This window comes from Helianthus annuus, chromosome 14 (assembly GCF_002127325.2).
Source record: "Helianthus annuus cultivar XRQ/B chromosome 14, HanXRQr2.0-SUNRISE, whole genome shotgun sequence".
Taxonomy (NCBI): domain Eukaryota; kingdom Viridiplantae; phylum Streptophyta; class Magnoliopsida; order Asterales; family Asteraceae; genus Helianthus; species Helianthus annuus.
The window spans coordinates 169,364,106-169,391,425 of record NC_035446.2 but is presented as its reverse complement, the minus strand read 5'-3'; the positions used below and the strand labels follow the sequence as shown (position 1 = coordinate 169,391,425).

The following is a 27,320-nucleotide window of genomic DNA, read 5'->3' as shown; positions in this document are numbered from 1 at the left end:
AAGCCCACAGCTCTAAATATTCCGTTCATCCTGGAGCTGATAAGATGTACCAGGATTTAAAATCAAACTACTGGTGGATTGGTTTGAAAAAGTCCGTGGCCGAGTATGTGGCCAAATGTTTGACTTGTGCGCAAGTCAAGGCTGAGCATCAGAAGCCGTCAGGTTTGCTTCAGCAACCTGAAATTCCCAAGTGGAAATGGGAAATGGTGACAATGGATTTTATCACCAAGTTGCCAAAGACGAAAAAGGGAAATGATACTATATGGGTCATTGTAGACAGACTGACTAAGTCAGCTCATTTTCTACCCATCAAAGAGACGTATAGCTCAGATATGTTAGCTCAATTATACGTCGATAAGATAGTAGCGCTACATGGTATACCTATATCTATTATCTCGGATAGAGATACTAGATATACGTCACATTTTTGGAAGAGTTTCCAACAGTCGTTGGGTACTCGTTTGAATTTTAGTACGGCTTATCATCCTCAGACCGATGGTCAGAGTGAACGTACTATTCAAACCTTGGAAGACATGCTTCGTGCATGTGCGATCGACTTAGGTGGTAGTTGGGATAAGAACTTACCACTGATTGAATTCTCCTACAACAATAGCTACCATTCCAGCATAAAGGCTGCGCCTTTTGAGGCCCTATACGGTAGAAAGTGTAGATCGCCCATTTGTTGGGCAGAAGTTGGAGATGTCCAGTTGTCTGGACCAGATATCGTCTTTGAGACGACAGACAAGATCGTTCAGATCCGTGATCGTTTGAAGGCTGCCAGGGATAGGCAGAAAAGTTATGCGGATCCTAAGCGCAAAGATTTCCACTTCGATGTGGGTGAAAAAGTGTTGCTTAAAGTATCACCTTGGAAAGGTATAATGCGATTTGGAAAGAAAGGCAAGCTAAGCCCGAGATATATAGGACCTTTCGAGATAATCGAACGTGTCGGGGCAGTCGCTTACAAGTTAAACTTGCCTGAAGAGCTTAGTGCCATTCATAATGTGTTTCACATCTGTAATTTGAAGAAGTGTTTCGCTGACGATTCACTGGTTATACCGCATACAGATATACACATAGACGAAAGTCTAAAGTTTGTTGAAAAACCTTTGTCGATTGAGGATCGACAGGTAAAGAAGCTTCGAAGGAAGCACGTGCCTATTGTTAAGGTCAAGTGGGATGCCCGTAGAGGTCCCGAATACACGTGGGAAGTGGAATCCACGATGAAAGAAAAATATCCCCATTTGTTTGAATAAATCTCGGGGTCGAGATTTCTTTTAAGGGGGTGAGGATGTAACACCTCGAAAAATTTCGTCCAATAATGTCTTGACACGTGTCATAAGGTTCCGTTATGTGAAAACATACTTTAGAGGGACTAAAAGTGACAAACAGTGAAAACTATGGAACGTAAGGGTCCAAAGTGTCAACAATGGATAAATGGGCTCTATGATAACCCCACATAATGTTTATAACCTTTAACGGATGGTTCATGGATCATACGACGCGGAAATTGCACAAAAGTGAAGTATTGTAAACTATAGGGGCCAAAAGTGTCAACATGTTTAATTTATACCTCTGAGTGAACTTTTGGCAGACCCGAAGCTTTGTATAGCTAAAATATACTCACTAGAATATGTGGTAAAAATTTCATGAAGTTTCGTCAACGTATGAGAAAGTTATGGCCAAAACCGTACTTAAGGGACTAAAAGCGTCAACGTCGAATTTCAGGGCTTTTCGGTTGAGCGCAAAGTTATCCGAGGGCATTACCATGTTGGTAAAAGTCCTAAGGTTCTTAGAAACCAAGTTTGGGGGTTTACGGGTCAAGATAAGTAGCCAAACCATCGCATCTAAAGTACAGGGACCAAACATGCAACAAATGAGCCAAGTTTGGATCAGCAGACCCCAGGCGCCCGCCTGAGGTGCTACGCGGGCCGCGACCCAGTGCCCAGCGACAGAAGTCGCGAACTGGGCTGATTTGGGTCCGATTTTGGGTGCATTCCAGCTGGTTTCGCCTCCAATTGAGCCAATAACGTTCCTTGCATGCCTACAACTACAGTGGCCTCGAAAATTCTGGTTTAAATCAAGTTTTGATCTCATTTTGGTCATTTACAATTGAAAAACAAGTGCTCTCAACATTCAAGAACTTCAAGCAAGCTTTCTGGAGGAAATCTGAGCAACAAGGCCGGCATCTAGTGTTCACTAAACATCTATAGGACTCTTGTAAGCCTTCAATTCGTTCTTTAATCCGTTTTTGTAGTGTTTATTGCTAAAAGTCAAACTGGGTGTTCATAACCTTTGACTTTCTGATTAAACGGATTTCTTTCAGTAATTTCTCGAATTGAAACTTGTTATAGATTGGTATTTATGTGGGAAACAAACCCTCTAAAGGTTACTAACTGATTCCCACTACATGCATGCTTAATGTCGAGTCAAACCTATTTCTAAAAAGTCAACAGAAGTGATTTTTGTGAAAAATGACATGATTAATGATATAGATGACATGCAAACTGATTGATCATTAAAAATGACTTGTAATACATATAAGAATGTGTTTTAATCATCATCAACTCGACGATCTATAGTATAGCCACGAATCGGAACCGAAAGTCTTGTAAAACGATTATTTCGTAGACTATCGATTCGGATTCGTACATGCATGTTCGAGATCTGTATTGGATAGCATTTTTGACTATTTTATTTTAGTTAAACTTTCTGGAATTTTCTTTGATTGAGTCTATGTTTAGCCTATTCGAATGCATGTTTCCGGTTTATGCATAAAGTTGACTATTTTGCCCTTTTTGATTTAAAACGGGATTTTTGGAAAAGTGAAAGGATAGAAATCTTTATTTTTATTATATAAACTTGCACCGAAAGGTTCGGATCAGTTGGTGGTCCAGATTGTGAGTTATGGCCATTAGCGTAAAACTATATTATAAATTTACATAAACGGTCCTTTTCGCGTAGAACCCGTTTCTGGCCACGTTTTGGTACGAAACTTTTTACCAACTGATTATATATAATATTCTGGGAATTTTGATGATTTTTAATTAATTTTTGGCTGAACGGATCCTCGATCACCTAGCCATTTCGGCTTACGTCGGTTTTGACCGTTTTAGCCATAAAATGAGTTTTACACCTCCTTTTGACCCGAAACCTTTTTCTACTGATTTTGTAGGATGAATAAATTATTATAAGACTTCTGGAAATATAAAAATCTCAGATTTAATTTGAAAACCCGAAAACGCCCTTAAATCGTATTTTTAGCGTTTTAAGCGCATAGTAAGCGTTGTACTTGTTTTAAACCTATAAGACTATACCTACTGATGTAAATTACATATTTTCATATAATAACAGTAAGTATAATACTTTGAACTCAGGTTTCCAGTTTTGGCACTTTTAGCCCTTGTGAAATTACTAAAATACCCCTACGGTGCATAGTTTGGTTTTAAATGATATATTTGGTATATGGGTCATACCCTACTGATATAATATGTTATATTAAGTATATTTACTGTATGAACCAGACCCGAAACTCAGATTTCTAATTTTACCCTTTTATTATCTTTTAAATGACCAAAATGCCCTTTTAAGGCATAAATTGGGTTTAAAATTATTCCGGGCAATATAGAACATAACTTACTGATATGATATCATATTTTAAGCATATTACATCAGGGAACTTTCATTTGAATCTTTGGCCTACCCGTATCGCCGTTTTCGCGTTCGGTTCGGTTTACGTAACTAGTTGCGTAAATTGACCGAAACGGGTCAAACGATATCATTTTTATTTCAAAATCCAGAATGTATTTAGTATACCCATATTATACAAGTATTCAAACTTGTCGGGTCTAAATCACATTCTATCCGGTCTTTCGCTTAATCGTGCGTAAACCGTATCATTCCTAAAACTAATCGGTCAAAGCTTAAGCTTAAATAAAAGGCCGTTAGGAATCTAATAGGTTAATTATAAACCTTTGTTCCAGATTAGGAAGCCCGGTAAAAGCTACCGCTCTTATCATTTGTGTTACATACTTACTCAGGTAAATACATTTTGACTTATTTTCCCTATACGGGCTTGGGGTACGGTATTTAAAATACCGCTTGATCGGGCGCACAAGTCCTGCTCCTTATAGGTGTTCAGTCTTGAATAGCTTGTGCGACTTCGTTTAAACAGTTTTGTCTTACTTAAAAGGCTTTGGGGGGTTGTTGACCGTGTCCCGGATATCCTTGGCATTTTCTTACGAGATGGCCACGACCAGAGCACGGGGTGTAGGCGTACACCCGTCGTGTATAACTCTTTGATGTGGTGTGTCAATTAAATCTCTAGCCCGGACAGTAGATCCCGGGCCACCAGAGATATAAGTGCATGTAATTCGTTCACAAGTTTATATTATATAATTATCCCAAGTTAATAAAATATTTATGCCTTGTGCATTTAAATAAATTTTTAATCATTTTCAAAATGAGTCAGTCGATTTGTATTTACCAGTGTAAACTGACGTATTTTTCCCAAAAGATTAAGTGCAGGTACTATACGGAAATAGGCTGGCTGTTTCCTAGAGAGCGTCCACAATAGTCTCGCAAACTCGGACGACATTTATCTGTTGAACTATTTATTTCTATTTTTATTTGATCCGCCTGTGGATCCATTTCAACTACTGTGATATTTATTATTACACTTTATTTAAAAGTTGAAATGTTTCTATTCTGCTTCCGCTGTGCATTATTATATTGTGGTGATTGTCTATGACGATGCCAACTACGTCACTGTACCCCACACCGGGCCCACCGGTGACATGTGGAAATTGGGGGTGTGACATGAACGCATAAAAGAACATGTAATACGTTCACAAGATTTTAATAATTTTCCCAAGTTATAAAAGAACTTGTGCTTTGTGCATTCAAATCAATTGAAATAAACATTTTCAAATGTGTCAGTTGAACGTATTTACCAGTGTAAACTGACGTATTTTTCCCCAAAAGATTAAGTGCAGGTACTATACGAAATTGGCTGGTAATAGCTTCCTAAGCATCACGAATAGTCTCGCAAACTCGATGCCGTATCTGACTGAACAATACTTTATTATTATTTTGATCCGCTGTGGATACATTCGACTTCTGTAATACACTTGATATTACAACCAGAGGTTGAAGTATATATTTATCTTTAAGCTTCCGCTGTGCATTTATATAATTGTGTGGTTTGACTATATTGTTGCCAACTACGTCACGGTAATCCCCCACCGGGCCCACCGGTGATACACGTGGAAACCGGGGTGTGACAATTGGTGGCCTAGCATGAAAGCCCACATCGCAACTTACGTCAGCAAGTGTTTGACTTGTGCGAGAGTCAAGGTCGAATATCAGAAACCATCAGGCCTACTCCAACAACCAAAGATACCACAATGGAAATGGGAGGAAATTTACATGGATTTGGTTACTGGCCTGCCTAGATCTCAACATGGGAATGATACAATTTGGGTGATCGTGGATCGACTCACAAAGTCTGCACACTTCTTGGCTATCAAGGAAACGAATAAGTTCTCCGCTCTAGCAGACGTATATCTCAAGGAAGTTGTCTCAAGGAACGGGTTGCCGACCTCTATTATCTCTGATCGTGATGCACGTTTTACTTCAGAACTGTGGCAAGCGATGCACAAATCTTTTGGCTCACGATTAGAAATGAGCACAGCTTATCACCCTTAGACGGATGGGCAGTTTGAGCGCACTATTCAAACTCTGGAAGACATGTTACGTGCATGTGTAATCGACTTCGGCAACAGCTGGGAAAAACACCTCCCTTTAGTGGAGTTTTCGTACAACAACAGTTACCACACCGGCATTCAAGCCGCTCCATTCGAGGCATTATACGGGCGTAAATGCCGATCACCTCTCTGTTGGGCAGAGGTGGGCGATAGTCAGATTACAGGTCCAGAACTTGTAGTTGATGCTACTGAAAGGATTGCACAGATACGACAACGAATGGCGGCAGCTCATGACCGTCAGAAAAGCTACGCTGATAAGCGCCGGAAACCACTCGAGTTCCAGGTTGGGGATCGAGTGCTACTCAAAGTCTCGCCCTGGAAGGGTGTAGTTCGTTTTGTCAAACGAGGTAAACTCAATCCACGTTACGTCGGACCATTCGAAATCATAGAAAGAATAGGCATAGTAGCCTACAAACTGAACTTACCAGCAGAACTCGGGGGAGTTCACGACGTTTTCTACGTGTCGAATCTGAAGAAGTGTCTGTCAGATGAGACCCTTATAGTTCCTTTGAAGGAACTCACTATCGACGAACGGCTACATTTCATCGAAGAACCAGTTGAAATCACGGACCGGGATGTTAAGGTCCTCAAGCACACCAGAATACCTCTTGTTCGAGTTCGTTGGAACTCCCGTCGTGGCCCAGAGTTTACCTGGGAACGAGAAGATCAAATGAAACTCAAGTATCCCCAGTTGTTCGGAAAAAATGCAACCACTACTGAGACTGAAGCTACTGCGGAATTTCGGGACGAAATTCCAAACCAACGGGGGATGATGTGACACCCCAGGAAAACCAGTAAACTACACAACACAACTAGCTTCCTCAGTAACCACGTGCTAAATTTCGGGACGAAATTTCTTTCAAGTTGGGGATAATGTGACAACTCGAGTTTCCAAGATTCCATCTTCGCACTATTGCACGTTAATTGTTTAGATTGCTTGTTGACACGACTTGTTTGTTTCACAACTGTATATGTTGTAATATGTTAAATAGTACTGTGATTGATATGTTATATATGTGGTGTGCATTATATTTGAAGTGTAGATTAATATTGTGTTTAGAATTATATTTTTTTTGTTTAATTAAATCATGCCAAACACCCCACTCACGAAATCACCCCAACCCAAATGCCCCACCCGAAAACACACCATGTCCGAAAACACCTAGGTGTTTTCGTCCACTGCTCGCCAACGAAAACAGAAGTGGGCTTGGCCCAGTAACGTCATGTTATAGTGCTTTGTGTGTAACTGGTACGCGAGAACTTTCGGCAAAACCCTAATCTCCTATCACATATCCTCTCTCTCTCGTTCTTCTTGCACCCGACGGCAGTCTTGAGAACTCAAACCTCATACAGATTCGTGGTACGTTTTGTCTGGGTTAGTAATCTATTATTAATAGTTATTGGCCTAATTCTTCATGAACAATCTGTTTGTTCCCATGAATCAACTATTATGTTATTAGATTATGTGCATGTAAGTTGATCCGCTGAGATGTGATGTTGTGTGGGGATCTATTTGAACTGTATGATTGGGATCCCGTTAATGATAATCTGATGCCATGATTGTTTGTACTATACCTGTTCATGATTGATCTGATGATTTGTACGATCTAATCTGATTGAATGAGGACTTTGTAAATCGTTCGTGTAGTATTACTGCTCATGATCGACTGGGTTAAATATATATGTATATAGATGTACGTCAAAGGGTTGAGTTGAATGAAGATGTTGTGTACATGTTACTTAGATGATAACTCTTAATTCACAGATAATTGGGTAATCATGTGATGATATTAAGTATTCTGATTGCACGATTTTTAGTTGAAACCGTTCAGAACTGTTAGTTTGATTAGGGTTACTGTTGAATGTTGCTGTTATGATGACGACAATGTAACCGACGAAAACCCACCACTCACGAAAACACTATCCGACGAAAACAAGAGCAGACGAAAACACCCAGTGTTTTCGTCAACCCAAGCTTGACGAAATCACCTTGGGATTTCGCCACCCTAGTGATTTCGCCATTAAGTGTTTTCGCTGAATAGGGTTTTCGGCTAATGATATGTGTCTAGTAATGTTAAGCCGTTACTTGTTAACTCCGTTAGCTAGTAACTCGGTTAAGTTAAATGTGTAACTTTGTTAAGCATGTATACCTCTGTTAAGTTGTTAAGTTGTTAACTTTATTTGTTTGTTGACTCAGTTAGTTAACTAACATAGTTAGTTTATTATCTATGTTATCTATATCAATTCAGTTAGGTTTGTTAACCTTGTTAAGTAGGTTGAAGAGTAACCATGTTAGAATAAATTGTGAAAGACCGTTATGTGAAACATGAAATTGTATGCACACGATTAACTATTGTGTAATGCATGATGTTAACTGTCAAACGCACCTTGTGGTATTGAATTGCATGAGAAACTTTACGAACTTGAACTGATTGAGTACACGTGCATACTATAGGACTTGATTGATTAATTGCGAGCGCATAATTTAGCATACCGAGCAAACCAAGGTGAGTTCACACTCTTACCAAGGCATGGGATTCCCGGGGTTGGGAATGGGTTTGAATGATACTTGTACTTTTATCACTACTGGATTACGTATGACTGTCCTAGTTAAGGGAAGGACACCTATAGATACAACTAGACTAGTAATACATGGGAAGCCCCCGCTAATATTCGCATACATGCCTAGGAGGCCACGATACAAACATTAATCTTCGCACACATGCCTAGGAGGCCGCGATACGAATACTAATCTTCGCACACATGTCTGGGAGACCGCGATACATATACAAATACAACTAGTCTAGAATACATGGGAAACCCCCACTAATCTTCACACACATGTCTGGGAGACCGCGATACAAATTAATACGATACATGGTTTACTAAACGAACATACGGTTTACGAAACGAACATACGGTTTACGAAACGAATACTATAACTAAACAACCAACTGTGAACTTGCTCAACTTTGTTGTTGACTCGTTGTTACATGCCTTGCAAGTCGTTAGGTACTCATGGAGCTTGCACAGGGAGGAACAGTCGTTGCGGGACATGGATCGTGGATGCCATGTTAAACAATTATGACATTTCAAACTTATTACTTATGTTGGGTTTTTACATTATTGCTTCCGCTACACATTTGATTATGTTTTGGTTTTTGAACACCTTTCGTACTGATGAATGACTTTTACTTATTACTTATAATGTTCAATATGATTGGTGGCTTGATCCTGGTCATGTCACGCCTCCATGCGGTGATACTCCGCGTGTCGATTTTGGGGGTGTGACAAAACGTCAATTTTTCCAAAATTTACACTAATTTTTCCAAATTTTTCCGCGCCAAGCCGTAGCGGAGGTTGCCCCCCGGTAAGCCTTATGTCCGCCACTGGTTTTAAGAAAGTCAAATAAATAATATATTAAAATATATTTAGTTTCAAAACAGTTATACAGATAGTATATCAAATATACTTTAGTTGCCAAAATAATAATTTTCAGTAGTATATCATAAGTATACTTTGGTTTTATAAATAACATATTAAACAATGCTTTGGTTTTATGAATAACATATTAAACTATGTTTTAGTAATTAACAAAATATATGTTGTTTGTACAATATCACATGTGAGAACATATCAAACTATACCTTTGGGAGTATAACAAAATATACAACAAAAATGTGATTTAGAATTCATTCAAAACTTAGTGTATCAAAATACATCTTAGAGACTGTAGAAATACCACAAAGGCAATCTCTATTTGGACAAAAATCAGTTTCTGACATTCCATACAACAGGAATGGTGTGTCTAATCCTATAGCGATATATCATACTACCAATCGGTCTGGTGAATATAAAATAAGTACAATCCAATAATTAATTTTACATGTTTGAAATATTAGTGTTTAACCATAAATAATCATTCAGTTTGTCAAAAGATAAGTACTAACATATATAATCAATTTAAACTTTGAAAACATGAACATAACAATAGGTACACATGTTTCACCCCAAAACATTGAAAACAGTAAAAGAGGGGACTATGTACTCACTTGAGGATGCTTAGAAGTCTTGAATAACACAACCAAGCAAAGCTAGAGGGGTCACGGAATCAAACGGCACCTAATATAGGTAACTAAGTAAATAAACCGGACCTAAATCGGAAGATCGGATAGAATGAGGTTTCGTAAACCAAATGAGTATGGGAACTCATGTAATATGGTTTAACAAAGCCTGCATACTAAATCGAAACCTAACCTAAGTGCTTACGACCCATTACGACCCGTTTAGGTAGCTTACGCTACTTTAACGCGCCGTTCGCGTAAAACGCGTTCGGACCGCCTAACTAGTCCTATGATAAGTATTATATGCCTTAACAAGTCTAATAATGTTGCCTAATCAGTTTAGATATCAAAATTTATGTTACATATGTTTAAAATGAATTTATGCGTAAAAAGAACATTTTGGTCATTTACCTAAGGCATATAAACTACCTATCATACAACTACTTAAACGAAGTGACCATAAGGTATAAGCTCGGAAGGTTAAGGTTATTCCCTATGCAACTATGGTCACATAATATGCTTGGTCGGATCCTAATGATCGACCAAACGGGTCTAGTTCGAAAGTCTAAGTGGTTGTTTAGACCGCTTGACTTACGACTCTATACAAGCACTAAACTAAAAGTGACGACTTAAACATGTTAAAACATGCTTAACGAAGTTAGAAATCAAGTTTGATATCAAAACAAAGGGTTTTGATACCCAAGAATAGTTTAGTTGCAAAATACGCATAAACACGTATTTTGACCGAAACTATGACTCGTCACTATGCCTAAATAACGTGGTAATCAGTAGGTATAGTCACAAAGGACTATGATCATCGTGATTACACTCACGTTACGAAGTTCAAACGAACTTCGTGTTGACCATTGACCGGTCATGTCACACCCCCAAAAATACCACCTAGGGAATATCCCTGTTAGGCGTGTGACGTACCAATAACGAGCCACCAATCATATTGAATCAATCACAAGTTGTTAAATACAATCATCAATTATTAATGAGAAGTGCCATCAATAAGTTTAAATGAAAACCAACATGTTCAGCGGAAGCAATTAATAAACCAAAGTTAAACCGTTTCGAAACCAATGTATAGTATTAATAATTCAAACACATGAATCCTGCCAGTCGACCCATGACCACTCCAGCTACTTCAGACAGCAAGTTCCAAATCCAAGAAATCTAACGACATGCGAGCATGCAACAAGTGTATCAGACAACGCTGGTGAGTTCATAGTTTTACGAAAACGTTGGTTACCAAGTGTTTAGTTAATCCATTGAATTTAATTCCGAAAGTAAAGTTGATAATAACCCGAATACAAGACGGCTTCTGATTATTTTGCCTTTTCTCCAATGCTCCTATCAAAGCATTGGTCATGACTAGGTCATTAGTTCAACACCCGTCCTCCCAGGTACGGGGTGAGGTTGCCAAACCTAAGTAGCGCTACTAACTAACACGATGTTACCTCCCCGGTAACCAAACAACACGGAGGGACTTTAATGGTGATAGGATGAGTATATTATCCAACATTCCCGTTGTTACCCAAAAGACTTATCCCTCCCCGGGATACCCACTGACTGTCCCAACCACTGGGACGCATGCTCAAGAGAGATGAACTCACCTTAGAGTGCTCGGTATGATAAGTTACACTACCTGTTCTGATTGATCAACCAAACCCTAATGTGGTTACGGATAACAGTCAGTCACATGCATAGAGAACACGTAGTCTATAAACATACTACACTTATAGCATATACAGTTTGCACACATCATTACACAAGTCACTATAGTATTTCATAAGACATACCAGCTTAGTAGTATCATATAACCACGTAGTGAGTAGTCGGTTCAATTATTCGTTCACTTTACAAATCTACCCTTAACAAAACTCATAACAATTACCCTGGCACTACCTATTGCCCCGGTCACCACTTAGTGGTGCAACCCAACAACATAATTGTATCATGTAATACATTTAGCATGCAGTGTATAACAGTTAATAACATGTATCTAACATTTAGCTTGCATCCAAGTTTATTCACTAATCCAAGTTTGATCCACCCCTTAACAGTGTTCGGCCCAAATCTAAACTTCCTGACCCAACCTTCATACAAACCTTACCACCAGCCCACTAACCATAAACCCACATCAAGTGCACTATATTGAACTAGTTAGTGGCCCATTTATCCCTTTAAATAACATATGAATCCATAAACCAAAGCAATACACAACCTACTCATATTGCCAGTATCATACTTCCAAGTCCAGTTTGTGTGATTGGGCCGGTTGTGAAGCCCATTCACCAGTGGTATACGAGGCCCACTACACATGTGATCGGTTTACCCAACATATCGGCCCGTTTCATCTAACCCGAGCACTAATTAAAATTTAACAATGTAAACAGGCAAACAGTGACTCGAATATTCACAAATATCACCCCTAATCATACGTAGCAACCCTAGTTACTATTGTTTATCATAAGATGCAGACGAGTTCGATGCAACCTACTCATGCATTTAATCCAATTCATAATTCATATTATGTACTCAATCCTTAGTTCATGCACACCCTAACAAGCAACTATTAATAATTATCAAGATAAACTCATTGTATGCGAGCCCTAGATCAACAGTCATTAACATCCATCATGCTTCTAGACTTAGCAGTTTGTAATTAACATGGATTCTTTAGGAGTCTTACTATCATGCAAATATATAAAGAAATCTATAACAAAACCAAGTCTCAAACACGCAACTAGTCGGTTGATCAACAGGAAGCATAGATGGAGACGAGGATAAGTTACTAACCGAGAAGAATCGCGTGAGAGGAGTATGTTATCACGAGAAAGAGAGCTTCGAGCGAGGGAAGAAGTTGCCGCCCAAGGTGAATGGAATTAGGGTTTGAAGTGTAATACGTGATATGAAAATATGGGGAGGTATGATCATGTGTGCGTGTGAATTTACTAACTCCAACCGACCGACCCACTTCTAACCGTAATCGGCCCAACATGTATGTGACACACTTAATCGGCCCACTTCCTACTTTTTTTGGGCTTCATTTTGACTCAAGGAAGCTGGCCCAAAGACCACCCATTAGGAAAGGAAGGGTGTGCGTTTCTTTAAGCTGTGTGCGACTCGATGAGGTGTACAACAGGGTTTGTAGGACCATTATTTATCATATAATAACCTACGTTATACGAATAAATAAAAAATTCTTATTTGATTAACCCATGATCAGCGTAGTGCACATTTGGTTAGAACATGTAATAAAACATGAGACGTAATTATACGAGCTAGAGGTCAAGGAATCGAGTAATGTAAATCTTGAAAGTCCGGATTGTCACAAGTCAAAGCAGAAAGTCAAACACGGTTTGACTTTCGTGCTAAAAACGCATAAAAACACGAAAGAATACTTACAAAGGGTCCACGCTAGGAAGATATGATCTATAAATTCCCAGGTATGAAGCATTTGAGCTTCAACATAACATAGAGAATTATTCAGATCATGAGTGAATTGAAATGAAGTGGGGTGGGGTTTATATAGATTTCGTAGAACCGTTAGGATCGTTTCTTGAAATCCGGATTTAATCTTGGCCCTCCATGTGTGCCCATTGTTTTAACATACTAGGGGCATCAAAAACCAGTCCATAGATTCAAAGAAACCATGTGCAAAACAATGGGATGGCTGGTTTTTAAGAAAAATGAAGTTTGCTGATCTGGAGAAGGCTTACGGACCGCAAGCACCTCCATACGGTCCGTATGGCTCTTGTGTGCTGGCAGCAACTTTCAGCAATTGGCAGAACAGGCCCCTGCATTTCCAACCTTGATTTTTGATGCGTTTCGGCACGTTTAAGCCCCGTTAACCCCATTTCAAGGCTCTAAAATGAATTTAAAGTATTGAGAACTTAAAATATGCTCAAAAATATCTCGGATGTCGGTTCGTTTGGTCGTACGGTTGCGTTGTTCAGTTAATTACGACGAAACACGAGCGAACGCGAAAAACAATCCAAATTACGCGATGAATGGAATTTTATCATGCCAATCACTAAATAAAATATTTTAATGATTACACAAATTTTTGGATGTCCGGATGTATTCAGAACGTAAGATATGCATGAAAATGCAAACTTATGCACTTTTTGACGCTTTTAGTCCCTGAATGGCCAAAAAGTTTATTTTAGCACATCGAACACCTCAAAGCCTATTTATAAGCTATGTAAAGGATATTTAGGGCATGTTTATCTTATGATCATGTTCCGGAATGTTCGTTACAGTACGAATCAGCATACTTTCGCAGTGTTTTGAAATTAGTCCCTGTAAGCGAATAAACTTAATTTCGACATACCAAACCATCCAAAACTTATTTCTAAGTTATGTAAAGGTTATTTAAGGTATGTTAAGCCCACGTCACTGTTCTGGAGTGTTTGTTGCGTTAAACTGATTACGTTTACGCATCGGTTCACGTATAACCTTCCAGAAAGCGATTTAGAGCTCAAAATCGAACAAGAATTGATATGTTCAAACGATACACATATTTATACAAATCCCAAATATGAAATACAATATTTCATTGGTTTGGTATTTGTATGATGGTTGAAGTGACACAGGTGTCACAGTTCATCTCTAAACTGCTGGCTAATCGGTTAAAGTAGGTGGTGGGGTCTGTGATATAGAATTCTCAATCGGCGTTTTTATAGGGGAAGTTTATTCTGGATGGTCCGATGGTGATTAATGAGGTTATCAATTGGTGCAAGAAGAACCAAAAGCAAGCTTTTATTTTGAAGATTGACTTTGAAAATGCTTATGATAACGTAAACTGGAATTTTTTTGCTGGATACTATGGATCAAATGGGGTACTCGTCTAGGTGGATATCCTGGATTCGTGGTATTGTGTCTTCGGCTAAGTCGTCAGTGTTGGTCAATGGCGCTCCTACCTTCGAGTTCCAGTGTGGCAAAGGTTTGAGGCAAGGAGACCCCATCTCTCCGTTTTTATTCCTTATGGTGATGGAAGTCTTAGCTAGTATGATCGACATGGGGGTTGAGGTAGGGGTGCTTAAGGGGATCCGTACCCCTAACGGCGGGCCGACTATTTCGCATCTTTTGTTTGCGGACGACGCGATCATTATTAGGGATTGGTCTAAGGTGAACTTAGAGAATGTGGTTTGTATCCACAGATGCTTCCGTATTTATTCTGGCTTGAAGATAAATTTGTCCAAATGTAATCTGCTTGGCCTGGGGGTCGAGACGTCGGAGATCGAGGAGATGGCTTCGGTTGTTGGATGTAGTGTAGGTGGGTTCCCGTTCAAGTATTTGGGGGGTTACAGTGGGGGCAAACATGAATAAGGTGTCCAATTGGAAGCCGGTTTTCGATGTTTTTGATGCTAGGCTTTGTAAATGGAAATCGTCTTGTCTATCTATAGGAGGAAGGGTCGTTCTTATAAAATATGTCTTAGAAGGCCTGCCGGCTTATTTTTTTCTCTATTTATAGAGCTCTGGTGGGGGTTATTAAAGATTTGGAGGCGAAAATTAAAAAGTTTCTATGGGGGAATATGGAGGGTAGACGGGTTATGCATTGGGTTAATTGGGATCGAGTGGCGTTACCTAAGGCGAAAGGTGGCTTGGGGCTAGCTAAACTGATCTCGATTAACATATCCCTATTGACCAAATGGGGATGGCGCTACAAGACGGAGAGTAACGCTTTGTGGAAAAGGGTGGTGGATGCGCTCCACTCGGTTAGAAGAAACTGGGATTTTATCCCGTGTCATAAAGGCTTGAGCGGTCCTTGGTCTAATATTGTTAAAGTCCTTTCTAGGACTATGATTGCGGGGATTCCGCTTCAACGCTATTTTAAAGGGGCTATTGGGGATGGAGCTGATATCAACTTCTGGTTGGATCCGTGGACCGGGGATGTGCTTTTGAAAGACCTGTGCCCGTTGTTATTTTCTTTGGAGAAGAATAAGAGATGTAAGGTGAGTCAAAGGTTGTTTTCTCGCCTGAAGGTTTAGTGAAATGTTGGGACTGGAGAAGACAGCCGGTTTCAGGTCAGGAGATCGTTGAGTTGGCGCGTCTTTATGCGGTGCTGGGTTGGTTTCTCTATCAGGTAATCGGGATCTGTGGGTTTGGGTTAGGTCTGAAGATGAGAATTTCAGCGTGGGAGCGGTTAAAAGGCTGATGGAGGCGGATATAGAGGTCAGCGGGTCCTTTTTTATGGATTGGTGTAAGTGGATCCCGGCGACGTGCAACATTTTTGCGTGGCGAGCACAAATGGACAGATTTCCTACCACAGCTGCGTTGACAAGAAGAGGTATTATTCTAGAGGATTCGAACTGTCCTTTTTGTTCGGAAAGTGAAGAAACGGTAGACCTAATCTGGCAGCATGGTGTCGGACACCTATTCACGGCCTGTAGGTTCTCGGTGGTTATCTGGCAGCATGGTGTCAGACACCTAATCTGTTCGCCTTTTCGTTTAAAGACTTATTGGAGTTCCAGATTCACTCAGGCTTATCGGACAAAAAGAAAGAGATCCTGCATGGTTTGATTATAATAGTTTGTTGGACTTATTGGAGTTCCAGATTCACTCGGGCTTATCGGACAAAAAGAAAGAGATCCTGCATGGTTTGATTATAATAGTTTGTTGGAGTATTTGGAGATCAAGGAATGGTATTAAATTCAATAACAAAGTGGCTAGGATGGAAGACGTTATCTCGGAGGTCAAGTCTTGCGGTTTTCTTTGGGCTAAAAATAGAGCTAAGTTTGGTTCTTTAACTTGGTCCGATTGGTGTAAATTTGTAATTATGAAATTTTTGTGCGTTCTTGTTTTTTGTTTCTGTTTGGCTGCATACCGCATTTGGTGGGTGGGTCGGTTGTGTTCTAATGAAGTTTGCCTTTCAAAAAAAAAACCTATATATTGGGGCAGTTATATCTACTTATTACAATTTTTTATAATTAACTCATGATTTTTGTTAATCTCATTTTCAAATGACAACAATTATATAAAAATAGGACGTGAAACTTTAGCTTTGCTTGATCCTATGCCGTGGATTTTAGTAGATTTTATGTGACAGAAGAGCGAAACTTGGAAGCCATACAGATTGGTGTACAAGCATTATACTTCTGTTTATAATTAATGTAGGGGGAATTTCAATCAAAGTAAGGTGAATCCGATCACTAACACAAACACCTTACCCTCTTCCCCCATCATGGAAACTAATAATAAAATTATTAAATCTCGGGACTGAAACAAGATCAATTAAGAGCATGAACACAAAAGCAACATGGATCAGGGTTTAATTTTGGATGGGCTGTTGTAGGAAATTTTTTTTTGAAAGACTGCTCAGTCAGCGGGTTATCGACACGCAAAACTCAATTAAGAGCCCTGCATTCCGGTCTGTTGAGCTTGAATTTTTCTAAGGTCATCACTGCAGTCTATCGGAGTAACAAAATCATTATTAAACTAACTGCTTTTGCCCAAAAGCTAAAACTAATTTGAAATGTTTAAAGGGATTAGTATGGGAAAGAAAGTTGCTCAGATGGCATGATTTTAAAATTGGTTCGATTCTGCCAGCAGAGTTTCTTCAGTCTAACTCAGAAGAGGGAGCTTTGTATCCTCATTGCAATTCCCACAAACATCAGCCAAAATAAACAATAAAAATCAAATCAATTAACATGAAAAAAAGACTAATAATAAAAGAAAAGATCGCTCAGTTCAGCGGGAATATCGACACGCAAACAGATCTGTGTAAAGAGATAAGCCTGCATTCCGGTCTGTTGAGCTTGAATTTTGCAAGTCGTCATTGCGATCTTTAATTATTTATTAGTAAAACATGTAAACAAGAAAAAAAATCACCCAGATGTACACAAGTAGTGGTGGTGGTGTTTGGGTGTAGAAGAAGAAGATGGTTGCGGATTGTTGTGGGTGGGGGTGGGTTTATATAAGATGAAAATTAGGGTTTTGCTTCAAAGTCACATGTTTTAACCTGTGGTATAACGTGATCATCGGTTATTCCTGGTTGCATAAGAAAAGTAAAAAAAAAGTTATATGATAAAGAGTGGTCAAGTTATTTACAAAGGCTTCTAATTGTAAGAAGTGTAAGAAGGATTTATAGAGTGACAAGTGTCCAATGACTTAGGGTATCCGGGGCACCCTTCGGTGACCCCTTAGATGACTCAACTCACCTATTAGGTGTGTGCTGCCAACAATTAGGTGAGTTAGAGAGAGAGGGTGAAATAGGTGGGGAGTTGCCGAAGAGAGGGGGAGGAGAGAGAGAGGAGAGAGGGAGAGGGGACCAATGAATGCTTTTTTTTTTCTTTTTTTTTTTTAAATAAAAAACCAATTCACCTAAGAGGGGAGTGCCGCCATCAATTTAGGGTGTTAGGGGAGTTTAAGAGGGGAGTTGACGTGGCACACGAGGATTGGTTGGGCGTAAGAGAGGGGACTCACCTCTTAGGTGAGCACCCCTTACACCCTTAAAACTAAACTCACTACATCACCACCAAAAACCTAAACACCCATCCCCACCCCACCCCACCCCACCCCACCCCACCACCACCCAAAAACCTAACCCCCCCCCCCACCCAAAAACCTAAACCCCCCCACCCCCCACCCCAACCCAACCCCCCCCCCCCCCCCCCCGCGGCAAAAAAAACAAAAAAAAAAAAAAAAAAAAACTATACCTCACCAAAAAACCCCTAAAAAACCTAAACCCCCCACCCCCCAAAAACCTAAAAAAAACCTAACCCCCCACACCCCCCCCCAAAAAAAAAAAAAAAAAAAAAAAAAAAAACCTAACCCCCACCCCCCCCCCCCAAAAAAAAAAAACCTAAAAAAAAACTAAAAAAAACTAAACACCCACCCCCACCCCCTCGGCAAAAAAAAAAAAAAAATTTAGGGTGGGGATGTGATGTGTGTGTGTGGGGGGGGGGGGTTAGGTTTTTGGTGGTGGTGGATGTTTAAGGTTTTTTTTTTGTAGTGGGGTTTTTTTGTGTTATGGGTTTTTTAGGTTATTGGACACTTGTCACTCTATAAATCCTTCTTACACTTCTTACAATTAGGATCCTTTGTATTTGATCCTAATCCTGATAAAGAGTGTATTTAGATATGGGGTAGGGATATGGTAAAAAGTGTCTAAAATGTGAGAAGGGTAAGAAGTGTTTTAAACCATTGGATATTTGATCTAATGGTTGAGATCAATAGGGTATAAAATGTAAATTGTGTTTTAATTAAAAGGACCTTATGTAAAATTAAAGGGCAATAGTGTCTTTTCCAATGTTTCAAATATGGTAACCGCCATCAATCTCCTAAAAACTAGCTATTCAAATTTAATTGCTAAATTATCTCGATCCTAAATTCTAAAAATAGAAAAATATGTAACTGCTGCAAAGAAACGTATAACACTATACATCCATATATAACACTATACATCTATCATATAACACTATATAACAATATATAACACTATATATCCATCATAGGCATGCTACCAGAAAAATATAACACTATATAACACTATGCATCCATCATATAACACTATATAACACCATGTAACACTATATAATACTATATAAAAAATATATAACACTATACAGTTCTAAATTGTGGTTGCACTACAGAATTAATAATTGATGGTGTTATATAGTGTTTTTTGATGGTTGCGCTACAAAGTTATATAACACTACAGAACTATATAACAACAAAAACCATATTATAACACCATATAACACCAAGTAACACTATATAACACTATATAAAAAATATATAACACTATGCAGTTCTGAATGGTTGTTGCACTACAAAATTATATAACACTACACAGATTCGTAGATTAAATCCTAAAATCGAATTCCTATAATAAAGGGTGGAAGTTATTTTGGGCAGTTATCTTTAAATCAATTAATTGAAAGAAAATAGAAAATTACTAATTCACCCTTTTGAATTAATTTAGATATAGGACACTTGTCATCACCACATTATTTCTTACCCTTCTCATACTTTGGGCACTTTTTATAGGATCCTTTACCTTTAGATATGTATTACACGATTCAAAAAAAAAAAAGCCTTATTTATATATTTTTTGTAATTTTAAATATGTGTGATAGTTAAAACTAAAATAAAGATAAAGAGTATATTTAGATGTATAATGTATAATACATAACGGGTTATTATAATACTAGGTTGGAATTTTGTGTATTACACAATTTAATTTTTAAAAAACTATGTTTTATTTTTTTATACTAAATAATTATAAAAAAGCAAAAAAAAAAATGAGCCTAACGTGGAATTGGAGTCGTCTTTTGTCATTGAGTTACCCCGGGTAACCGGATTTTTATTTCTTGATCGTTAGAAAAGGAGGAAAATAAGAATTACAACTCTTAAATTTATAAAAATAGAAACAAAATAACCTCAAATTAAGGGTTTGTTTGTTTAGCTCTTAATGAGACTCTTAATGGTTCATATTGTTTGTTTCGTGAACAAATGTCTGAATGATTCAGACATTTGCCTCTGAATGGTTAGTATTATACTGAGTCTGAATGGTTAAGACATCCTATCTGAATTTGTCAGACATTTTCTTCTGAGCGTTTAAACATTATACAGACTCTTAATGGTTCAGAAATCTTACTGATTATTCATTTAATGGTTCAGAAGTTGCCAATACATCCCCTAAAATTTGATTATAAAAATGGTAAATTTAAAACAGAGTCAACTGTTAAAATGGTCAATGAGGTTTGATCACTTTTGTCACTTTAGTCCAAAACTCAAACCTTTTGAATCAGTTTATTGTTATTCTGTTAGTGACATATCATATTTTTTTGAAATCATTTATAATAGAGTAAATAACTGATAATCGGAAGTAACTAATTGGAATATAACCATGAGTCTTACGCCACTATTTATCACCATCAACTAATCAATAATATTTGGGATCAGTAGTAACTTGACTCATCATTATCAATTTGGGAGGCAAGTAATAATTGAGTTACTGCTGGCAAACAACCATTAGCTGTAATTGACTTACTCTTTTATAGAGTTTATCAATATTGTTCGCTTTGCCCATAAAAAGGTTAACGATTTATTTTTAATTGTCCAATTGGAAATTTCTCAAGAGGTCACCTATTCTAGTAGCACTCCTACTCAAGTACACTTAACTACATAGGTTTTCTCTAATCCATAACCAATGTGCAAAAAACATGTTGTAGTAGTAGATATTTGAGGCGAAACATTTCTTATGACCTGGTATATCTCATGTGGACAAAAGATAACATAACGGTTTGAAATGCCTAAGGTATTACTGCACTTTGTCTCACTCGTTTAATGCCTTCGATTGATTCACACGCTTAAGCTTGGTCACATAGAGCAACTTCTATGTAGTAAGAATAACGGGTGTTACCTCGTGTAGATTGCCAGAAGAATTCTTCAACACATCGCTATCAAAACTCAAAAGAGGCCTACTGAAGTTTATCTATGGTGTTCTCTGCTCGTTGGTTTGGACCAGGCCCAGATGCTCAAAGCCCTATAAGTAAAAATCTCGAGCCCACATCTTCGGAAGCTTAAACTAAACACATACCATCCAATTTGTTTGATAGCAAGTTGGCAACCGAACCAGCGTAAACAAAAAAAAAAAAGTTTACATATACTATTGTATTTGATTAATATAATAGAATGAACTATCTATGTTGAATAAATAATTAAGAAATATTTAGTAACTTAAGGATTTACGAATACGATCAAATAAAGGTTCAGGAGGGCTCATTCCCTCGGGGATTGGGAGGCCGGTGCTGGGTGTGAAACTCCTGGGGGGTGTCGTTAGTCGTGATGCAGAGTTTATTAGTAGTATGGCTCTTAAAAGAGCGAACTGTGCAGTCGAGCTGATGAGGTGTCTTAAACGCCTACGGGACCCTCAGAGCGAGCTCCTCTTGCTTCGTTCTTGTATGGGTGTTGCTAAGTTACTGTTTGGTCTTTGAACGTGTCAACCTTCTTTGGTCGGGGGAGATGTCTCTGTTTTTGATGAAGGCCTCCGGGGAGCATTAGAGGATATTGTTGTTTGTGGGGTGCCTTTTTTTGGAGATCTCCAGTGGAGGTTGGCTTCTCTCCCGACCCGGTTCGGAGGCTTAGGGATTTGTACGGCCGAGAATGCCTCTTCATATGTTTTCGTGGCTTCAAGGGTCCAATCTTGGGGTTTATAAGACCACATACTCCGAGAATGTGGTGAGGATGTTTTAGACTCCGATTACAGGAGTGCGTTGGACCTTTGCATAGTTCTCTTCCCGACCTTGATATTGGCGGTTTCTACATTAAAGACACCGCCCCTCCTAAATCCAAGATAATTCTGGCGAATGCCTTATATGGCGAAATTGACAAGAGGTTTGAAGAGAAGTTTGTTTTATCCCCTTGGCAAAGAGCTGTGTTTGAATATCTACGTGCCACACATGCTCAGGATTTTCTGTCTGTCGCACCTATTGAAGGCTTGGGGCAACACATGTCGGCTGTGGAATACCGTGCTATCCTTAGATACCCATTGATGATTCCTTTGTTCTCAGTTGACGAGCCATGTCCGGTATGCCACAAAGCGTGTTTGGATTCATTCGGCGAGCACGCGATCCAATGTAGGGCAAGCGGTGCTCAAGGCAGAGGCGAGCAAAGTGGCAAAACATGCGAAAGCATGCCTGGAGAATCAACATGTGTTTGTCCCGTTTGCGTTTGATACCTTTGGTGGTTTCGCTCCTGACGCTGTGCGACTTTTGAATCGGGTTCAAAAAGTCGTTAATAGTAGTTCTTCGTCGCTAAAGGTTTCGAACTTTGTATTTAGTAGAATTGGTTTTTCTATTCAAAAAAGGGTGGCGGCGCAACTTATTGCCTGACTACCTGTCATTGCTTTGTAATTGTCCTTTTTCGTGTGGAATGATATTGATATAAAAAAAATTCTAAAAAAAAAATCAAATAATCAATAAGTTTGTATTGCAAGATTTGAACAAGTGTATCTTTGATATAGCCTCACGTGATACAATACTATATTCACTATTTGCATTCCTTTAAGTGTAACATGAGAGATAAATGTAAGAGATATTTTGGAAGATACATCGTGATATGGCGTAACTTAATGAAGGGGTATGGTCCCAAAAAGCCGCGCAAACCTCCATTAAGGTTGCGTGTGGGACCATACTCCTTATCTTAATAAACTTCTTATCAAGAGTCTCGCGCGAGATACATCACTTCCTGCTCTATGTCGCGTGATGTCCCACCCACAAGAAGTTCTGATATCAACATTTAGCATACTAAAAGAGCACATGGTCATACTAACCCGCGCGGGGTTAGTTAGATGATCAACAGGAACCGCATAGGAGGGCAGCGTAAGGCTACCTCCAGTGGTACACAAGGTACAAGTGGCAGTGAAAAGAGCCAATGAGCGTCCAGCAGGCTCTGGTCAATCGTGCGCCACGATCGTCTGACGAGAAGTACTCAAGGACGCCTACGTTGCACCAATCAGGGGACGGAGACATCTGTCCCACGATCTCCACTTGTCTGCTGATGGCAGAAAAGCAGCAGGGCCGACAACAACGACACGTGGCTCCAATCAAGGTGCGCCAGCACCAAAGAGTTTCTAGAAGCCACTAAACGGTCGACACTAGAGAGACAAAGAGCATATCCGTTATGCTGTCCATTTCCGGCCCAAGGCCCATCAGCCCATATCCTCTTACACCTCTCCGGCTATAAAGAGAGACCTCATTCCACAGGTTAAACATTCTATTCCCTCTACTCTCACTCTTAGCACTTAATTATCCTCTCAAAGCAGTCGCTTATTCTCACGCCGGAGCCTGGTTAAGAGGGAAACCCCCACATTCCCCTCTTAACGAGTAACGGTGTTCTGTTTTGCAGGATTATACATCAAGTCGGAGCTCAAATACTCATTAGAAGATTAACCACTACGATAGGAACATAAACCAAATCGATTAGTAACCTTAATCAGTTCAGTGTTTCTTCATTGGCGCCCACCAGTTTTTTCTATAACCACCTTCATCTTCTTTTATTTGAGCCTTTGACATCTTTTCTTCCTTCGACCATGGCTGGTCAAGGAATCATTCTAGAGTTCGGCTTCGGAGCCAACTCTAACGCGGCGTTGGGTGAAGGAATCCAAAACTTCCAAGCCCAACAAATCGAAGAAATTGGTGAAGTCGACGTAACCAATACTGGGGGCCCGCGCGGGAGCATCACTCGCATCACTCAAGTGGTCACCCCAGGGAACAACGGAGAAGGACCTTCGAACCCAGCGCCAGCTCAGAATGTTTCGGCATTATTAGGCTTAACCAGAAGGCGAAACCCCAGCCTCATGGTATGCCAAGAACATCGCCACCATCAATGCAGCGTACCAGTCGCTGATTGCGCAACAAGCAGTTTTGACGGCAGAACCGTCCTTAGTGACTCCCCCAAGTCAAGGGGCGCGCCAGATGCCTCCACCGCCCAATCTCCAAGGCAGAATAAACAGGCCTCCCCCTACCAGACGTTTGAGCGTACACGACACGCGCGACACAAGAGGGGAAACGGATAGTTATTACGACTATCCGTCAACCCTTCAACGAGGCCCTGTTCACAGCCGGCTCACGCCGCGCAACATGAACAACGAATGGGAAGAGACAGACCCGAACGATCCGACTTGGGTAGATGACGAGGGTTCGTCAGTCTTTAACCGCTTGCCGAAAAACCACGAGTACTTCAAGCCGAGACAGCACATCGGGTACACAGAAGAAGCTGAAAGAGATTTCCGCCTGGCATACCGACCAGCGGAAGCTGCGGAACACTCCAAGTTAATCCCGAAAATTGCACTCGCGCCGCTTTCACGAGAGAAGCTACACCCGACTGTCGGGAAATTCAACGGATTGACTGACCCAGATGATCACGTCAGAACATTCACAAGTGTAGGCTGCATGGGAGGTTGGAACATGCCCATGTGGTGTCACTTGTTTATTCAAACTCTTACCGGGGCGGCTCGCGCCTAGTTCGATAGCCTTCCGCCTGGAAAGATTAAATCGTGGGTAGATTTCAAGACGCAGTTTTTGAGCTACTTCAGCCAACAACGTCGCTACCAGCGCGACACAGCCGAAGTAGAAGATATTTGGCGAAGAGATGGTGAAGGTCTGGAGGACTTCATCACCCGTTTTAATAAGGAATGTTTGGAGATAGGCGGCGTCAGTGAACAACTCATGCGTTGTCACTTCAAGAAGGCCATCCGCTGTGATAGTCTCATCAGAACTATCACAGGTAAAGATGGAATGCCAAAGGAGTGGGATAAACTCATGGAGGCTGCAAAAATCGTCGCGTAAACCGAGGAGTCACTCGCTGGTAACAAGAGTTATTACTCTGAAGATCGATTCTCTAGAGGAAACACGCGCGACAACAACAAACGCAACAAATACAAGAGTAACGACTGGAAGTCTGGGAGATCAAGAGGCCACGACGACAGGCCGCGCTACAGGGAAGACGCGCGTGAAACAATTGACCGAATCGGTTACAAGAAAGCGGTCAAAGATGACAATCGTGACAAGCACTGGACTCCGCTCACAAAAACGACAAAAGAAGTATTGATGACGGAGAATCACGATTTCAAGGCTCCCAGGCCTATGACAAACAAGAAGGGGAAGACCCCAACTTGTACTGCGACTTTCATAAAGACTCAGGGCACTTGACCGATGACTGTTATAGTTTGCGACAAGAAATCAAGAGAGCGCTTAAAAGCGGTAAACTAAGCCATTTGGTGAAGAACGTGCGCAAAGAAACTCGTCAGCTCCAGCGCCACGATGAAGGGAACCACAAGAAAGTCCGACGCCTAGAGACTCACATGGTGAACGGACCTAGATATAGCGTGAAAGAGAAAGGCAAGCGCCCCTATGAGCCTTCTTGGCAAGAGCAACAGGTCATTTTCCCGGTAGTGCGCGGGGGTTCTCGTGCCACACGACCTGTCATCATTACCGGTATAATTGGCCATTATGAAACAGAGTACATATTCATTGATCCAGGAAGTACAGCAGACATCATTTACGAGCAGTGTTTCAACCAATTTGATGAAGAGGACAAGGCGAGACTCGAGCCAGTTGACTACCCCTTGTCCGGATTTTGCAATGAGATGGTTTTCCCACTCGGTCAGATCAATTTCCCCGTCACACTCTCTAACGGGAAACATTCAAGAACAACAAACGTGAATTTCATGGTGATGCCCGTGAAATCAAGGCATGATGTGTTAATTGGGAGGGAGACCCAGGGCGAGCTGAACATGGTGACTTCAACGCCCCATTCTGCGATAGGGTTCCCAACCAAAACGGGAGTAGCAATCATCTACACCAAAAAGGAAGTGATGTCAACTGAAGAAGTGCGCCCGGCAAAAGCGGCAAAGGTTTCCACGACCGAGCCCGAAAAGTGGGTTTTAAACCGCAAATACCCAGAGCAAACAGTGACAATTGGCCACGCCATTTCGTCAGACATCTGAACACGTTTAAAGCAATTGTTGTTCCGGAATATGGACATATTTGTCTGGACCCCGGCAGACATGACCGGTGTCCCGCGCAACATAACCGAACATTGCTTAAACACTTACCCCGCTGTTGAACCAAAGGTCCAAAGAAGGCGCAGCTTAGGAGCAGACAAAACGAAAGCTATGAATGAGCAAGTATGCGAGTTGCTCAAAGCTGGGATCTTACGAGAGGTACGATATCAGAGTTGGGTTGCGAACCCGGTGATGGTTGAAAAGTCAAACGGCGGATGGCGAATGTGCGTAGACTACACTGATCTCAACAAGGCATGCCCAAAGGATTGCTATTCCTTGCCTGGGATCGACAAAAAGATAGACTCTCTCGCGCCGTATAGATGGAAGTGTTTTTTGGATTGCTACAAGGGGTATCATCAAGTTCAGATGAAACTCGAAGATGAAGATAAGACAGCCTTCAGAACTGATCTTGGAATCTTCTGCTACACAAAGATGCCTTTCAGCCTAAAAAATGCTGGCGCAACATACCAACGCTTGATGGACAAGACCTTCGCAGGGGACATAGGAAAGCATATTGAAGTTTACATCGATGATCTAGTGGTTAAAAGTCTCGAAGAGGACCAAATGTTGAAAGACATCGAAAAGACGTTCAATTCACTATGCAGCGTAAATATGAAACTGAATCCAGCCAAATGCTCTTTTGGCATGGAAGAAGGGAAGTTTCTAGGCTTCATCGTCATGAACGGCGGTTTTAAAGTGAATCCATAGAAAGTACAGGCCATAGAGAGAATGCCCTCGCCGCGAACCATCAAAGAGATGCAACGACTGGCCGGCCGACTGGCCGCGCTTAATCGTTTTCTCTCCAATCACGCCGCGAAGTCGTACCCCTTTATTAGCACGTTGCGCAAATGCGTGAAGAAGCAAGAATTCAAATGGACCCCCGAGGCGGAGGCGGCTTTTCAGCAAATGAAGGAGTGTCTGATTGAACTCCCTACCCTGACTGCACCATTCGAAAAAGAACCACTCGTA

General features: G+C 40.4%; 3 non-coding genes across 3 annotated transcripts; all 3 read right to left on the bottom strand.

The window, feature by feature from the left end:
* Window positions 1-17,149: 17,149 nt before the first annotated feature.
* LOC118487071 lies at window positions 17,150-17,248 on the bottom strand. The gene has a single exon (XR_004880237.1). It is a non-coding gene; the product is annotated as a small nucleolar RNA Z107/R87 (small nucleolar RNA).
* Window positions 17,249-17,343: 95 nt separating this feature from the next.
* Window positions 17,344-17,443, bottom strand: LOC118486847. Its single transcript, XR_004880014.1, has one exon. It is a non-coding gene; the product is annotated as a small nucleolar RNA R30/Z108 (small nucleolar RNA).
* A 73-nt stretch (window positions 17,444-17,516) lies between these two features.
* On the bottom strand, window positions 17,517-17,623 carry LOC118487069. The gene has a single exon (XR_004880235.1). It is a non-coding gene; the product is annotated as a small nucleolar RNA Z107/R87 (small nucleolar RNA).
* Between the last annotated feature and the right edge of the window lie 9,697 nt (window positions 17,624-27,320).